The sequence below is a fragment of the Glossina fuscipes genome, unplaced genomic scaffold (assembly GCF_014805625.2).
Source record: "Glossina fuscipes isolate IAEA_lab_2018 unplaced genomic scaffold, Yale_Gfus_2 59, whole genome shotgun sequence".
NCBI lineage: Eukaryota > Metazoa > Arthropoda > Insecta > Diptera > Glossinidae > Glossina > Glossina fuscipes.
This window is the reverse complement of record NW_023998431.1, coordinates 4,759,015-4,765,156: the sequence shown is the minus strand read 5'-3', so window position 1 is coordinate 4,765,156 and position 6,142 is coordinate 4,759,015.

Genomic DNA, 6,142 nt, shown 5'->3' with positions numbered 1-6,142 from the left:
AAGTCTGCCGAAGCTCTGCTCGGTTGCTTTCATAACGTAAATACATCTATTCAGGGCTCTCTTATTTATTCATCTATGGATTCGTTATTTAATTTTTTTAAGAAAACAAAAGATGCAGTAAATTATTATTATAAGTGTTTTCGTTTCTGTTTTTGTTTTCTTATTTATTTATTTTATTTATTTCTTTTTTTTTTTTTTGCTCTTTTGTTTTACTATCTGCTCTTGTTTTGCTTTGTTTTGTTTTGTTTATTTTTTCTTTTTTATAAGATATCACATAAGTTGTCAACGGTTTAAAACTATTTATACGGTTACGATTTTGTTAAAAAGAATTTCTGTTTATTTCTGGATTTTCTAAATAGTTTGGTTATTTAAGTGGAGAAAAATATTATTATTTTAACTAAATACGGTTTCTCTTGTATTAATTTTAGTTTTATTTTGATGCGGCAAAGGTACTTTTTGTTTCAGTTTTGTTTTTTTTTTTTTTTTTTTTTCTTTTTTTCTTTTTTTTCTCTCTTTCTCTCTCTTCCTCTCTGTTTCTCTTTTTTATAAATTTTCTTCTCTTTTGAAATGAATTATTTTTTATTGATTTTCTTAATTTTATTGTTTTTCACTATTTTTTTATTTTTTACTTTTATTCTAATACTTAAAACGTAATGTAATGGAAAACGGAAAAAGAACGAATAAATAAAGAAATGAAATTAAAAATTAATTTCAGTTTTTTTTTTCAGTTGCGAATTTTGTTATTTGCTTAGGTTCCTTAAAGTTTATCCCTTCGTTTCGGTTTGTTTTGTTTTGTTTGCTTTTTTATTTATTTATTTTTGTTTCTAATTTGGATCACAATTGTTTTCACTCACAGATTTTTTTGAATATTTTTTCTTGCTTTTTTTTTTTGTTTTTTCTTTTTTTTGTTTTTTGATTTTTTTTTTGGTTTTCAGTATAAATTTTGAATACTTGATTTTCAGTTTTATTTAACTATTCTGAATACTTTTTGAGGTTTTTCCAGTTTGGTATAATAAAGGTTAAAAAAAATATTTATATAATAAAATAATTAAAATTTATCTCTAATTTTAAAAAATTAGAAAAAAGCATACGAAAATCTCTTACAATTAAGAAATAATTGTTTGCTCTAAGCAATCATAATGACATTTAAGGACCTTGCACTTACTCTTGATTCATACTAAACTCACTCCGCCATATCTAGTTATTCAGATATCATTTTAGAGTATTAATATATGAGAGCAACTCTGATATAAATATTCCGTGTTACTTGATAATAAATTTAGCATGAATCAAGCATTAAATCGCTTATCGTAAAAAATGTTACAAAGCCATTTGAGATAGATGATATTTAAATTGTTTTAACCTTCATTGCAATGTAATGATAAACGCCGATTATAAAGAAAATTTTGTTATCTTTTATCTTTATGGAGAGCTATTTCATAAACATCGCTAATAAATCAAATAGACTGCTTTAGTTTTAAAATTAAATTTGGATTTACTTTCAACATTTAAGAATTTAGATTAAAAAATATATATTAGGAATATATTCAAAATTTTGAACCAAAAAAATAAGCACAAAATTATGCGCAATTCGAATCTTTTAAATGCCCACCACTAGCTGACGTTGAAAGGATAACTATATATGCTATACATATCGATGCTATACGCAAATCGTTTATGTGAACTTAGTATAGTTCTTATCATGTTCCTATAGATTGGAATTACAAGTTAGTTCGGTTCGTTTTCTAAGAGACGTTCTTGTGACTTCTTAATTAGAAGTACTCTCTTTAAGCTATACGCAACTGTACAAATTATAACGATAAAGCGTATACTCTCTCATCTCTTCTTGGGCCTTTGAATAGAAATGCCATTTGCAGAAAGCTTTACATTTCCTGTGTAATTCCCAGAAAACTGGCATAAAATCCTTACGTGGATACGTTACAATTTCCAGAGCCAAAATAACCAGAGTAGTGTAGAGTACGTGAACCATTAAGATCTCAGATGGAGCTGAATACCCGTGACTTCTTTATTGGGCCCGCCGGCGTGTTGTGTTACGGCTTGTTCGAATAATAATTAATACAATTATGACAATAAAGTAGACGTGATACGCCAAAAGTGATGATATCGTGACTTGTTTTTAATACGAAGGAATTTGACTTCATATAGGAAAACTTGCTCAGGATATAAGGTTTCTTAAACTTTTTTCTCCCAACTCCCGCTGATGGGTATAAACTCTATAGCATATCTGGTTATGTTTGCATCAAGGTTTCATTCTGTATTGCTTACGGATTATAATTGAAGATTTTTTTTGCTGTTGTTGGCTTATTTGTAAGCAGGATCACATCAATTTTTGCCCTGAAATTTCATGTTTGCACCATAAATGTTGTAGCAACTTTCAGACCAACGTCAGGCAGCGAATATTATAGCCTAGATTTCGCATAGATCGCTATTTTTAAACCGAAACAAACGGACGGGTAAACAGACAAACATATCCAACTCTATACACAACCTTGCGTTGATACATAACATTTAGACTTTATGACGTCGTGAAGTCTTTTTTAGTTATTACAAGTGAAAAAATAATCCTAGCGTACGCTCGTCTCTCTGCGCGCAAGTTTATTTTTGAAATCGAAATTTAAATGGCACTGTTACGTATGGTGAAGTTTTTTCATTTCATTAAACTACATAACCAGTGATCGACATAATAGTTATAAAATTGTATAACATATTATTATAAATAGATAATGTAACGGTTCTTTAGCTTTTTGAGGTTAAGTCGATTTTTTACGATTTTCAACTCTTGCTTTGTAATTTTTAAATCGTTTCATTATCGAGTTCATGATACTTCTTAATTTTAACATATACATATAAGATACCTTTTCGGGGTCTGATACCTAATACACCTTTACATCAATTAAATGCACAGTGGTGGGTGCAAAAATGAAAAACAGGATAAATAAATACATAACAAAAAAATCATATATCATAAAAAAATAATACAGTGGTACTGCGGATCGCCTACACTTTGAGCCACAAACAAAGCGACCGACAATCATAATTTCCAACTCGCTAGCAAAGCCTCGTCCACAAAATCTACGAGCAATTATATCGAAAAGGCACTAACTAGTAACCGATGGTACCAAGTATCCAATCATTCCAAACAAAAAAACGAAAGACGCAAATTTCTACGCAATTAATTCTCAAATTTCTGCTATAATCGAGTAAGGTAAGCGTGTACCTACGGAGTATTAGTTTTTTCGCTTTACTATGTCTTCGTACTGCGTATTTCACATAATTAGGAATGAGAAGTATACGATTAAAAGAACATCCCCAGTACCGACCATGTCAAGTGTTCTTATATAAATATGAAAATTTTCTATAAACTGATCAGGGCAGTTTTTGAACTCACATTTTTGTATAGCCCTGACAAACACTTATATCGAATGGTATATCAATGTCTAGTTTACGTCATACTACTTTGACGACTACGTGGAATATGATCATGTCCGTTTACTTTTGCTAAATTCGTTTGCCTACAAGTTTCATATTTTCATTTCAAAGTTTGCATTCGCGAAGACTCCACCGAAAAGCGTTTAGAATTTTATGCTAATCCAAATCAAATACACTTTATTGGCCCACTGAAACGTGGGTCCGCATTTTTTCAAACAAATAAATTGCAACCGAATAAAAATGTTAACATTGATCGGAGATTCGTTTCAATTTGTTATCAAACTTTCTGAAGGCACTCGACCTTTTTTGAAAACAAAGATCACATATTAATAGTTACCATTTAATTATAAATGAGTCTTAATGGGGGCCCCACGGCCCCGAGAGAAGCACTAGGATAGGGAAGCGTCAAGAACAGTAAAAAGTGATCGAAAAGTTACGGCACCGATTTTTTTCATCGGCAAAATATTTTAATTTGTAAGAATTATGTGAAATAAATTCGGAAAAGTGTGAGAAGCGAAACTGAAGAATTAAATCGGTATTCCAACCGCAAATTTGCTTTAACCCATAAACGAACTCTAAGAGCTTGGAAGGAAATTTCAAAACTTCTCTCTTGAAAATCGAAAAATATTAAATACAGAAAAATAGGAACAATATCTTGTTAAATTCGTTTGGGCCCGTCGACAGATGAATATGGGTCAGTGGGCAGCGAATTTTGTCACGTCCATGATATATGTTATGCGTATGCATATTAAATTTTAACTGGATGTTCGTTACGAGTTTTTACATATTATGTACCGATGGCGACCCCTTTTTTTCAGGTTTACAACTCTTAAGGTTTCAGCAATTTATAACTCGGAACCATACGGGTCGTCTTCTTGGTAATGGTCCATACGAAAATGAGAAACCTAGGATAGAAGAATATAAAAATTTGAGCAGAAAAACTCGTCATAACTTGCGAACTATGTTAAAAACTGAATCTATTCGAGAAACAAAGTACCACTGTAAAAATTTATAAAAAAAAAACACTTTAAACAATTTAAACAATACATGTAAGAATAATTTTCTACGATAATTACAGTACAAGAAGAAGAAGGCGATATAAAAGAAAAATATATATGTTTTCGAATTTTTTCTTAAATTCTTTTACGTAGTTTTGATCTTAGAGCAAAGTATGCGATTTTCGATTTAATTTTAACAATAAATAAAAAACAATAAGAAACAAATTTTTTCAGTTCTTAACAAAAGGCCAACTAGTTATAAGTCTCCATGGAATGAGTGTTCACAATATCTACTTTTTAATGCAAATACGAATCGAAAATTATATCTTAAAACTTATCTTTTTTTTTAGTAAAAATTTTAAAAAATATTTTTGAATTTTTTTTGTTTTTGGCAGTTTTTTTTTTTTTAATTATATGTCGTTTGGTATATCGTAAAATAGATCGTTTATCATTTTTAAAGGATTTTTATGATTTGCTTTCGACAAAAACCAAAAAACCAATGATTTGTTGTTTACAGTTCCAATATCATATCAACTTTAGAATATTGCTTTTCTGTTTTTTCATTTTTCTTTTTGTTTCACTTTTTAATTTCGATTTATGTTTTCGTTAGACAGTGTAAAAAAAAGGAAAACAGTTCGACTATGTTCACGAAACAAAGAAAAACCATCGGCAGCCTTTTAAGTATTTTGATTTTGATTTTCTTTTTTGTTTTTTTTTGTTTTTGGTTTTTTTTTTTTCTTTGTTTAAATTGATTTGTAGTAGTAAAGCGAGTTTTTCCTCTTTTTCTTTTGTTTTTTTTTTTTTTGTTTCCTCTTTACCTGTATTACGTATAAATAGTTCTCCTAAATGCTAAACATAAAAACAGACACTGGTTTCAGTAAATTCATTACAAAAATTTTTCGGCATTACATAATATTTCATTTGATTTTCTTAAAGAATTTTCTAATTAGTTGCTGTTCTTAAACTTAATCATTAATAATTAGTGTGTGTGTGTATGTGTGTATGTGTGTTTGTAAGTATATGCAATATATTTTCTTTTTTTATTTTGTGAAAACCAAACATCTATTTTTTTCGATTTTTCTAAGGCATATTCAATTTTTAGCATCCATTTAATGTAGAAAGTGGTTTGTTTCATCATGAGGTTGCAGAGAGAAATATTTAACAAAATTGAATTCAATTACATTAACAAATTTAACTTAATATAAAAAGTATCAAAAAGAAAAAGTAATTAAATAAATTTCAAAAAAAAAAAATAATAATAATAATAAAAAAGAACAAGTAAGAAATTTGTATTCGCTTGGAAGCAAATATTGGGTACCCATCACGATAAGTTAAACATCGCAAAATATTTTTATAATTTTTCTATTTAATGACATAACAGTTATTCAGGCCTCTTTAAGGTCACAGATTTCGGATGAGTGCTAAAATTTAAATCCTTATACCGCTGTAGACATTTTAAAACTTTTCTCAACGTTTTTTTCCCCCAACTTTCGATCAACCAGACGCATCAGGATGAGCGGAGTATATTTATTTATACGCTTGATCTATGAGCTTTAATTAGGAACGCAAGTGTCAAATTTCAACTTTCTATCACGATTTGACAGCAGATGGACAGACTGATCGTTAAATCGATGTAGTCTCTGAATGCATCATGAAGCCATCATTCGAAGCACATAACAAAGTTATGCCCTTAT